This window comes from Tupaia chinensis, unplaced genomic scaffold (assembly GCF_000334495.1).
Source record: "Tupaia chinensis unplaced genomic scaffold, TupChi_1.0 Scaffold000416_1, whole genome shotgun sequence".
Taxonomy (NCBI): Eukaryota; Metazoa; Chordata; class Mammalia; order Scandentia; family Tupaiidae; genus Tupaia; species Tupaia belangeri.
This window is the reverse complement of record NW_006159921.1, coordinates 3,632,175-3,644,812: the sequence shown is the minus strand read 5'-3', so window position 1 is coordinate 3,644,812 and position 12,638 is coordinate 3,632,175. Positions and strand designations below refer to the sequence as shown.

General features: G+C 41.1%; 1 long non-coding RNA gene across 2 annotated transcripts in view; it reads left to right on the top strand.

The window, feature by feature from the left end:
- LOC102492730 (uncharacterized) overlaps positions 1–8,772 on the top strand; it is a 41,087-nt gene extending 32,315 nt beyond the window's left edge. The window contains exon 5 of one of the 2 annotated variants that reach the window (XR_335439.2): positions 8,682–8,772. This is a non-coding gene — a long non-coding RNA (uncharacterized LOC102492730). Of the gene's footprint in view, positions 1–1,221; positions 1,561–8,681 lie in introns of those variants that run through there. The other variant, XR_003550413.1, reaches the window with a different exon arrangement.
- The last annotated feature ends 3,866 nt before the right edge of the window (positions 8,773–12,638 follow it).

The window sequence follows — 12,638 nt, the reverse complement described above, 5'->3', positions numbered from 1 at the left end:
CTTAAGCCGAGGGTTTTGACCAGAGTACCTACCCATTGTCTCTCCAAGTAGCTGGGGCCTCTCACAGCATAATGCTATATTCTGATATGGGACAATGTCCCAAGAGCAATTATTTTGAGAGTCACAGGTAGAAGATGCAATGTTTCTTACAACTCTCAGAAAATGCACAATGTTCCTTTTTTTAGGTTTATTTTATTCATGATAAAGAGTATATGCACATGCACCAGAGAGAAAGAAAGGGAGGAGGATATGGAGAGAAGCATTTTCAACAAAGTCCCATCACATTGAAATCCCTTCCTCCATACTTCCAGCTCACCAGGTTCTTGGAAATGCATGCATGCACCCACCATGTTTCAGGTTGACTGCACCAGGCATCTGAACCTGTGGTCAGCCATGTGGCTTCCAGTACTGCAGTTTAATATGCCACCATCTGCACCACAGAAGTTGGGCCTACACAATATGATTTACATCATATTATTTAGGTCAAGAAAAAAATTCAGAATGCCAGTGCAGATCCAAAGAGGGAGAATCACAGAAGTGTATGAATGTCAGAAGGTATGGTTCATTGGAGATCCCCTTTGGAAACTAGCTTTCACAAAGAATATGTAGTTAAGAAACCTAACCTAATATGAGGGGTCATGTAAGGATTCTAGTAAAGTGTCATTCCTCTGAGACATATGAGTAAGAGTTAATGAGATAAAGACAAGAAGTGTGTTCCAGGCAGGAGGAATACCATGTACAAAGTCCCTGTGTCAGTAAGAAGCATGGAGCATCCAAGTACAAAAAGAATGTGAGTATGACTGATATGCAGAGACTAAGATAGGCTATACATCAAGACAAGACAGGAAAGGGTGAGTACAGACCAGTTCTGGAAACCCTTCTACAAGCTGTTAAATATTTTGCTCTTTATTAAGAAACATGAAGGGGGAGGAGGGGAGTTGCACCAGGTAGTGTCTCGTTGGAGCACTGGATTCCCACCTGGCTGACCAAGGTTTGAGTCCTGGACCTGGCCGCTTGCTTTCTCACTCTCCCTCTCTCTCTCTTTCTCTGTCTCTGGTCAAATTGAAGAAGAATAATAAACAAATAAAATAAGTAATTCTTAACAAAAAGAAAAAAAAAACATGGGAATGTTTGAAAGTGGCCCTCTATAATCTAAGTATATTTCTAGATTAAATGAGTAAGTGAATGACTTCAATCATTCTACAAATATCTATTGGACAGCAACTATGGATGAGGAATAAGCGATGAATAAGATCAGCTTGATAGAAGTAGCTGGAGGCAGAGGATGATATGAAGGCACCGGACAAGACAAGTTCTGAGGACAGAATATTCCCAGTAGAACATAGCAAATGCAAAGGCTCTGTGGTAGACATGAACTTGGTACACCCTAGAGCCACAAGAACAGGCCAGTGTGTCTGAAGCACCACTGTCCTTGTAGGGAAGAATTCAAAGCTGGCTTTCTATAAACGGCAGGGACACCAGCAATGTTTTCGTATCAGGACAGCACATCACCAGGGCTGCAGCTTCGGTGACTCCGGAATGTCTCTTCTTGCTAGAATGTTTGGAATGCTCTTTCTCTCTGGCCTGGCCCTGCCTGTCCTCAGCTATGAGACTCATCTTTCATCATGTACTTCCAAAGCTCAAACCCCCCCCCAAGGAAGTGATTTGGCAGAAGGTTCAAAGGACCTTAAAGATGTTCATGCCCTTTGATTCAGTGATTCCCTATCTAGGGATCTAGCCAAAGGAAACCATCATAAACACGGAAGAAGACTATTACGTGAAGAAGCGTCTCCCAGCATGCTTTATAATCATGAAAAAGTGCTAGTCCATCAAATATGCAACCAGAGGGGAAAGATTAAGTAAATTAATGTATATCTCCTAGATGTTGGTATTAAAATGTGGTGTTCCTGAAGGACTTAAATAACACCAGGACATGCTTGTGTTATCATGGTAAGATTAAAAAGTAGAATATAAAATAGTATCTATGTGATTTCTGCAACTATTTCTAAAATTACATGCAGGAACAATACTGACAATAACCATTTCTTTAAGGTAATATGATAACTGATTCATTTTTCTTCTTCATAATCCTACATCCTGTAATGAGCATTATTACTTTCAGAATACAAGTAAATTTTATTCTTGATAAGGAAAAAAAAAAAAAAACTAGCAATGCTTCCTACTGCCTTTTAAATCATGTACAAACACCTTGGCAGGTAGTCAGGGCCTCCACTGTCTGGTCATAAATTACTATTTTTACTCTTTTTTTCTTGTCTCTCAGTATTGTTTTGTTTTATTTTGCCAGAATTTGATGCCCAGCTAACATAAGTTTCATCTTCTTCCCTACATAGCAATCCTTTTTGATGGTAGGAATTTGGAAATTCTGTCCATTTCCCACCCCAGGCTTAAAAAAAAAAGAAGAGAGAGAGCGGAAGACCTATCCAGCCTCCACCTGCTATAATCCAAATTCTACCCATCTTTCAACACCCACCCTGAGCAGTTCATTCTCCTTTTCTGGCCCTGCTGGCCCTCATTGACCTCCCTTTTCTGACTGTCTACAACATTAGTCTGCCTGTTTATAACCCCCATTTAGAGCCCAACAGGCCTGGTCTGTCTGTGTCATGTCCCCACATCAATCAGCTGTTGATAGACTTTCCCAGCCTCCCAGAGCCATCCCAGCTTGAACCCTAGCACACTACCATCTTGTTTATTTCACAAGTATAAATCAGTGTTCCATAAAGGAATAAGTGAATGACTACATTTAGACAAGTCTCTAAGTCAAACAGCATCTTTGGGAGATCGTACCATACCTTTAACTCAGGCCCAGCTATTGCTGGGGAAGTCTTCGCTCCAATGGAGCACCTCTCTCTCCTCTTCACCCTAACATCCCCATCCATCCACCAACACCTACCATCTCCAGCCTCATGAAGATTCAAAACCAGGGCTGGCAATGATGAAGGGAACTCTACACATAAATTCCACATGCCCCAGTCTACTGTAGAAAGGACCCTTTTGTTTTCTTCCCCATGGGCCCCCATAAATTATGAACCACAGTCTTTCTCTATGTTTTTTATTTTCAAGTGAGCCTAAGATTAGGGTAGAGAAATCATAGCTCACCCCATAGGAGTGCTTTCTGTGAAAGCAGATTTCTTCAGTTTTGAGCACATTCATATCAGAGGGCATGTGGCTCTGTTTTAATAAAACCCTCATCTCCTGCCAAAGCACAGAGGGACCCAGGCCCCCTTTGTGCTCCCAGAGCACACACCTCTGAGGGCCTTTCTTACAGTCTTTCTCAACCTATGATGGGTAGTTAATGCTTTACTTCTATCCATGAGCTCTTTAAAAAGCTAATCTGTTTGGGGATTGTTGCCTGTGCTTTGGGGTCTTGTCAAGAAGACTTCGTCTACTCCTACATCTCTAAGAGTTGCCCCTGTGTTTGGAGAGCAATAATGATACTGGAGACAGTGGGGTAGGAGGGTCAGGAAAGATGAGAGGGAAGGAAGAAGGTGGAAGCAAAACATTTAAGGAACCCAAAATGGAAAGAAATCTAGTGATTATAATGGATGTGGTAATGTTTGACTGGACCAATATGCAGTATATTCATGATGGGAAAATGTATTCAATATGCTATAATGATACACAGTGATTGAATGCAAATAAATAAATAAATAAATAAATAAATAAATAACAAAAAGACAAACACAAGACAAAAAAAAAAAAAAAGGTTAAGTGTATCTTAACTTGTCTTTGTTTACTCAGCACCAAGAACAGTGCCTGGCACAAGTGGCCCTGAGGTTACAGTTGAGCAAATGAATGAATTCTAAAGGCCTCCACAAGCTCAGAAAGAGCCAGCTTCCAACTATGAATTTACAGAATAAAGTTATTAGATCATGCCTGATATTACTTTCCTAGAACTAATGCAACAAATGACCACAAATATGGTAACTTAAGCCAACAGAAATGCCAAGTCTCCCACAGTTCTGGAGGTACTAGTCTAAAATCAAGGGATTGGGAGGGCCTCCCAAAGGCTTTGGAAGAGAATTCTTTCTTCCCTCTTCTGGCTTCCTGGGTTCTGAACTCTGCCTTTGTCTTCACATGGTTTTGTTTTGTTTTGTTTAGTTTTGTTTTGTTTTGTTTTGTTTTGTTTTCTCTTCTCTCTGGGTGTCTCTTAGAAGGACTTGGCATTGGATTTAGGAGACACCTAGACAATTCATAATTTTGAAGTCCGTAAATTACACATACAAAAACCTTGCTTCCAAATAAGGACATATTCATGGGTTCCAGGCATTCTCTGAGGAATGAGAGGATTATCATTCAACCCAGTTAGTATCCTTTATGTGAGGCATATCTTGTCATTTACCTCAACACCTAGCATGGAATCAATTTTTTAAATGGGATAAATGGATGGATGGGTAGATGGGTGGATTAGATGTATAGGTGGTGTTCTGACACTACCTATAACCCTAACACGTTTAATGAGTTCATCTCAAGCTCTAATGTTGGGAACTTTTCTCCCCCAACACCACCTAAAATGTATGCTCTTGGGAGCACACACATGCTGTCCCTCCATTGTGTCCCTCCTAACATAAGACTCTAAAGTAGACATCTGAAGAGATGATAGATTATTTCACACAGATATCTTGGTGTACTAACTATACCAAGTGATTCCATTGATGCTGGTTGAATTGAATCAAATAGATTTAACTCAATTTTACAAACCTTGATTATGCACCCAATCTTTCCTCACAGAATTTTCCTGAGTAAAATATTTCCTCTTCTCAGTCTTAGATCAGTAACCTTGAGCTGTCACTTAATAAATCTTAATTTTTTTAAAAAATCCGCCCTGTAGTATGGTACAAAATCCATGTGCACCTTCCTGATTTTGGCTGTCCTTCAGGTTAGTGGGTACACAAACAATAGTCTAATCAAATCAAATCTCATTTCCGCACTGCTGTTGACCCAGAGCAAGTGAGGTGATTTTCAGAGAGCAGAGAAGAACAGAAGGAATGCAGGCCATTCTTTTAAAATGGCACTATTTTAGAGCAGGCTTTCCAAAGACTACTTGTGTAGAACTGGCGACATAGGTACCTATAAAGCTTATGCATCACTTGTAAATGTGCAGGCAATGAGCATGTGGGGCTCAGTCTGACACACCCCTCTGAATGCAGCTATTTTGGCAGCTTAAATCTCTGTGTCCATAGAGGACAGAACAAACTGAAGTTAACCCTGGTTACTTCCTTGGGCTCTGCTCTTTGGGAAGGAGTCAGCCAGGCACACAGCTGCCACTTCGAATTCCACTCCCTGGGAACAATGCACTTTATTTTTGGAAAGAAGGAAAAACAAAGGAGAAGAGAGCAATGCCGACAAATATACATTTGCTTTTCTATTTATGCAAAGCCTCTGCCCCTTCATCACCTCAGTTACCAGTTGTTTAGAGCAGCTATAGGGTACAGACTTATAAATGGTCACTGAACTGCATCCCTGCAGAGAGTAACACAGGTCAGCTTCCAGGATGGCTCATCCCATTGCTATAAAGGGCTATGCAAATAAAAGGATTATTTTTATGACAGGCTGTTGGTCCATATGGTTGCAATTAATGCTCCTATACAACAAATTCTCTCCTCAGATCCTTTCTATGTAAGAGTCACTCTCTATAACTCTAACTATGGGTTTCTCTCATACAAGAGAAAAAAGAGTAGAAAAAGGAAAACTGCCCCCTCCATTATTTGGCCATCATTTTCTACATCTCTATGTTCACTACTTTCCATATGATTTCAAACATCATTTTAATTATGCTTTCTAAAACATAATCCTGCATGGAAAACCCACTGGTAGAAAAAGAAAGAAGGGAGGAAAGATGGAAAGAAGAGGAGAGTGAGAAGGAGGGAAAGAAAAAGGGAGAGAGGAAGGCAGGGAAGAGCCAAAGGCAAAGAAAACTTTAGAAACATCTCCATGAAGGCAAGGACATTGCCCTACTTACCCTTTGTCCCCATAACTTAGCATACTCAGTAGCCTTGGCATATAGTAAGAATTAACTAAATATTTAATAACTGGAATAAATTCAAAAACTATCTAATAATTGAACAGAGCAATTGGCTTAGTTTAAGAATGTCTGTGTATCTGTTTCCTTCTTCCACTGTTCAGTTCAAAATCTGTTTTGTCACTTAATAATTCACCCTAAGAAAGATGATTAAAAATTGATATCTAATGAACACCTACCCTATGCCAAGTATTTCAACTTGATATTTCAAGCAAAGAAAGCTACACAATAATCTTAATTCTTTGACCAATGATACATACATGTTGAGAGGGGATAAGTAACTTGCCCTTGGTTACATAGCTAGTAAGTGGAGGAATGGGAATTTAAGCACAGGCCTGACTGACTACAGAACTAATCAAATTTAGCTATATTATTCTTCTTCTTGAGAGACCATCAAAGTCTGCCAGCTTCAATACAGCATCGGTTGCTAAAACAGAGCTGGGATTTACTAGGTCTCACTGCAACTGGATTTTACTACAACAAAACCATTGGAATATTTGAAAGAAATATTCACAATAAGATCTTATTTGTAATGCACTAAGAGGCAGCTTTTAAAAAAACAGATTTTAGCACCATCTGATATTCTCCCCATGTGGGATTTTCAAAGAAAAGTTGCCTAAGATATTAGAATCATGTATTTATCATTTGTTTATTGACTATATTCTCCTGCAGATAGTAAGCCATATGAAAGATGGGATCATATTTGTTTTGCTCACTCACTCTTATTGACCTACTACCAAGAACTATGCTGCAACACTCAATACTTAATAAATGAAAGAGATGGCAAGGGACTCCCCATTGAGCAGACTTCTGCATCCACAAACTGGGACTCCAGGCAGGTGAGAACAATATGTGTGAAACTGTATGGCTTTGGTGAATCAAAAGCATGGTCTTGGCAAACAGCTGGAGAAAATGGATTATTGAGAATTATTCTCTCCCACTCAGCTATATTTCACATTCCTCCCACATGAAAGGTCCAGAATCAAATAGAAAGTAGCATTTACTCAAAAGTCAAGCCCTTTTGAGGAACAACCTAGCCTCCTCCAATTGCTCAAATAGGGCATATGGTGGCTCCAGTCAGTGGAGGTTATGAAAAGAACCTTCATTCTTCTTCACTAAGAGGTACAGGACCCTAAGCAAAGCTCTCAGAGGTAAAGATAAGCTGAGACCCATCTGTGGTGACTCAGCAGTAGCACAACTCTCTGCAATGCTGGAAGCCACACAGAGGATCAAGGTTTGGTTTCTCAGTCAACCTGTACATGCTTTGTATGCAGGCACCCCACAATCCTGGCTCATTAGGAAGATGGGAGCACAGAGGAAGGGTCATGGCATGAGACCTTACTGAGTGTGCTTGGTTTTTACTCTCAAGAAAGAAACAAAGAAAGAGACAGAGGAAGGAAAGGAGGAAGGGAAGGAGAAATGGAGGGGGGAAAGAGAAGGAAAGAAGGAACAAGTGAAGAAAAGAAGAAAGAAAGACACTCATTTTAAAAATTGGATATAAGCTGAAAGAATCCATGCTTTATTTAGGACATGGACCACAGAAAATCAAAGAAGCTTTAAAATCTATCACATTTGTCAACAGAAAAAACTGACCCAAGGTTTAATAGCAGAGCCATGACTTGAATTCAGGTCTTTTGACACTCTCTAATCCAAAATTATTTCTACCAAGTCAGAAGAAGATGTACAGCAGAGAGCCAACACAAGAGGAGAGCAGATGCCATTGGTCATTATTCTCATGAATAGATGGTCACCAGGATTCTGAGAAAAGTAGAGGGCAAAGAGAGTTGTGCACACACACATTCCCTGGACCTAGGGGGAACCTCTGTGTCCAGTCAAAGAGGGCAGAGAGGAGGAGGCTTTGAGCACTCTCTGAGCCAAGTATAGCTGCTCCTTCGAAAGGCATGAGAAGAGGTACATTGAACAAGAAACAGTACAGATATGGAGTGAAGAACATAGGTTTGAATTCCAGGGCAACTACTTGCAGGTTCTGTGAACTCAGGCAAGTTAACCTCTCTGGGTCTCAGTTTTGTAATCTTTAAAATGTGAACAATTTTAAAGATTGTTAAAAAGATTGTTACGTCACAGTGTTCTTCTCATCATGAAGTGAGGTAATGACTATAGAACAGCTAGCAGTATTCTTGCACACAGTATGGACTTCATAAATCTTACCTTGTCTCCCACCCACCTCCATCAGTCTGGAAAAAAGAATGGATTCATTCATATGAAAATTTTAAGGATATTCCAGGTATATAATACTGATATTTTACTCACCATTACGGTGGTGCAGAACCCTGTAAGGCTTTTTTTTTTTTTTTTTTTTTTTTTTGAGAGATTTTCACTGTAGGGCGCGTGCGCTCGCCAGACAGACAGAGAGAGACATAGAGACAGAAAGTGAGAAATCACCCCCCAGGGGGGATGGTCACGCCGCAATCCCTTCTCCTCCATTCTCCTCTCGGGATCTTGGGCACACACGCACACGCGCCCGGCGTGAGTTTTAAGCCACCGGGTCCGGGACACGAACCGTGGTCGACTACGTGGGAGTCTAGCAACATAGCCATTACGCCAACTGCTGATTCCCAGAAGCCTGTAAGGCTTTTTGAGTGTTATATCTTCAATAATAATGCCATGGTTCTCTCCTAAGGGAAACTGACACACTGATTTTCTCAGTGTGCAGAAGTTTTGGGCAGCGCATGTGGAGTTAATATGAGTCCCACCACAACCCTCACAGTCAATTGGACCACGGTTGGATTTCTGAGCCAAGGTTCCCAGTCCAGCACTGATCTGGTAAACTATCATTTTAAAGGACCTGGACCAACCAGGGTTTGTGTTTGGTTGGTTGGTTGGTTGGTTTTTTGCATGATATTGACATTTATTTTCCATTTAATTTTTCAGGTATTCTTCTGAAAAATATTGGTAAATTTTCATGATCTCTGTTTACTTCTATAACCCTTAAAGATGCGTTTTTCTCCTATCTTAAATCTCCTAGCAATTTTTATGAATATGTAATGTATTGGCTCTCCTTTGCGTAGATGTGAGCTCTTCCCTAAATCTGAGGGAAAACAGCATTTATTACGGTGAGAAATAAAATGAGCTAAAAAAGCTTACTGACCAGGGCCTTTTCCTCTAGAATTAGAACTGAGAAATACCAGGAAAGTAAAGCATTTACCAACAGAGGGTAAAAGATCATGAGACAAAAGCATGATGCATAATGAACAAGATTAAGTTAGGAGGGTCAGAAATGATGAGGTCAAGAAATCATAAAGGGCAGAAGTTGAAGGAAGCAGTCAGTAGGAAGAGAAGAGTGAGTCCTGGAGAAGAGATGAGTCATGAAAACGGTGGAACACCAGAGTCAAGATCCATGCACTCCAGAGGCCAGCATTCCTGGAACCACCCAGGATTCCAAATGACCTTACAATTCCACTTACAGTCTCTGTGTGGCCCGGATTCTGCTGGAGTTCTTGATCTTCCCAAAGCCAGCTGAACAGCTTTTCCTGAGTTCCCTTACACATGTGAACTTAACACAAACCTATGAATAACTTACATGAATCTCTGTTTTTGCACCCAAACAAGTTGATTAAGTCAACTTGTATGCTGTATTAGGGTATATTAACATGTACCCTACATTTCCTGGGATCAGTCTAATTTCATGTATTTGCACTAATTTTTGAAAGGGATTCATTAAAACTATTTTTAAATGTAATTTTACTCTCACCTTTTCTAATATATCTTGCTGCAAATAAATCCACAAATGAAAATGTCTTGGGTGTTGTTTTAGATCATCTTAATGATGTATCAGTTAAGTGGCTAGGCTCTAGAGAGTGAAGAGGTGGGAAGGGAGGGCGAAGAGTTAGGTAAGTCTTCCTCCCTTCACTTACAAGTGCCTTCACTTGAGACCATTCAACAGAACCCTTCAAACATACCATAATGAAGAAGGGATGTAAGCTCCAAAAGGATAGATAGAGATCACATTTGTCTTATTCATTGTATATACTAGTAGCTGGTGCCAAGCCTGGAAACTAAAACAGCATTCCAAAAACGTTAACTGAAAGAAGGAAAGGGAGACTGAATGGAGATAACAGAGAGAAGAAAGGTAGAAGCCATGAATATGTGCTTCTCAGATCTCCTGATACCCAAGCACGTAGTTGAGTGATGGCTCCAGCTGCCAAACACTGAATATACATTGAGTGTGCCTGGCAACCATGCAGCCCACGGCTGCTCTCAGCCAAAGGGTAAGCATGGCAGAGAGAATAAGGTACACAGTTCCTACAAAACGTGGGACTCTTCTGATGTGGACTTTGGCTCAAAAGCTCCCCATTGGCTTAGCTGAAAGAACTACACTGTGGTCTGAGACTCTGCCTCTTAGACCCTCCTTCCTTTCTCTTCATAGGTGCCATATCTGCATCATAGTCTACTGGCTCTTCCAACCTCTTCTAACTCCCACCCCCTTTTTCCCTCATGGTTATTTCTCCCAATAAATCTAAATCCATATTGGCTTCTGTATCTTGGCAAACTACCTAATGCAAAGAGGACAGAATTGAGAGAAGGAAGGAGGGTGCTGAGCCTGGCTACATTTGGAACTAGCCCACTCCTAAGCTCCTGAGCTTGGTGTTATAAAGGTTTTTCAGGTCTGTCCCAGTGGTTGAACTAAGGTTAGAATACCTTCTTGACAGACACCCAGATGTACTCTCTGCCCTCTTCTCTCTTCTGCACCTAGGGAGGCTGACCTTTCTGGCCTGTGTCTTCTGGGCTAGTTCCCTAGCTGGCTTCATGTTGGGTTTGGTTAATGGCAGGCACCAGTAGGGGTCTGGAGGTCAGGGGCAGATTGGGAGCAAGGTATTTCTTCATTGATCCTCCTTTCTTTAGTGTTGTGTCTGCCAATAACTGCATTCCCTCATGACTCCCACCAACTGACTGTCTTTCTGTTGTTTCAGCTAAAATTTCAGCAACTATTTGGTAGAAGAGACAGTTGAACTTATTGTTAAGTTGATTGCAACAATGGTCAATTTAATGGTCTCCTGATAGCCATCTTTTGTCCTATAACTTCATAGTTCCCTCCTGCTCTGACATTAGTCTTAGCCATATGGTTTGCTTTGACCAATAGGAAAATTAGAAACTTTTCTCAGTGGGAAAGCAGAAGTTAAAAACAAACAAACCAAAAAGAAAAAAGAAAACACCAAGTGTTTCTCCTCATGAAGTGGTGATAGTCTCTAAACATGACTAGGATAACCTGTTAGAGTATTAAAAGGCAAGTCCAGTCTCCCCAGCCAAGGCTTCCTGTACTAGCCTAGAGTCAGCCAACTGTTAAACATATGAGAATTCTTGACCAAGAATAGCAGAGCCACCTACCAGACATGCAGCTGACTGCAAGACACAAGTGAGCCCAGCTGAAACCAGAAGAACTACCCAGCGAACCGTAGGTTCTTGCACGATAATAAATACTTGCTGTTTTTAAACTTCTGAACTGTTGGGTGGCTTATTGCAAGCATCATTGTGGCAATAGGCAACTGATATGGTGTTTTTCTTGGTTTTCATTTCAGGGAATAAGTAATGCCTTCCCAGCCAGGCTGACTCTGTGGAAGGGAGGAAAGGAAACCTGGAATAGGAGAATTTGTCTAGGACTCTCTGCATTATGAGGTTAGAGGATAAGTTGCCACTCCCCAAAGAGAGGCTAAGAATCCAAAAACCTGGTCCTGACTGGAATTCCTTGCCCCAGAGAAGATTAAGTCAAGTGTTAGGTGCTTAAATTTGGAGGGAGGAAACAAGAATGCTGCTTCTTCTAGGCTGCTGAGAAAAGGTGCATTGAAAGCTAAACTAGAAGGGAGGTTGTTCCTAGAACTCCATCAATGCAAGAGGACTGGGGATTGGTAAGAAAAGACAGAGGGGTCTAGGTCCTGCCCTACAAGTTGAGGACATCAGACAAACCTACCCACATGCACATAGACGAGGAGATAAAGCAGCCCTGGGACTGAGAGCCTTCAGACAGAACTGAATTCAGAGAAGGGTCTACAGATCAGATCCAGCCTTACCTATGGAAGACCATAAATGGTCACATCACCCAGTGGGTTGGAAAAGATCTGGAGTTTTACTGGTGATGCCTTCTCCTGCATAGTGGCAATCATAATCTGTAAACACTATTGCAAGTACACTCAGAGATAAAAAAAAAAAAATGGGGCTAGGAAGGAAGTCCACCCCTAAAGGTTAAGACACTACATGTGTACCTAGCTGAAAGGGTGAATTCACATATTCAGGTTCTCTATTGCTTCACAAACAATAGCCTCAAAAGTGTGATTTCTTAAAGCAACACCATTTTATTATGTCTTATGTGTTTATGGGTCAGGAATTTGGGTGGGAGACAGGTGATTGATTTTTCTGTTCTGTGTCTTGTCAACAAAGGTTATTCAATGATAATCAACTGGCAGATGGACAGAAGACAGCTTCACTCCTAACACCTCTGATGGAGTTGCCAGAAGGCTAGACTCTGTATGGAAGTCTCAGGGTAATTAAACTTCTTAGGGCTTCCAGAGAAAGTGTCCTGAGAGGTCCAGAGAAAGTGTCCCAAGAGATCCAGTCCAAAGCATCAAGGCATCATATGATCCTT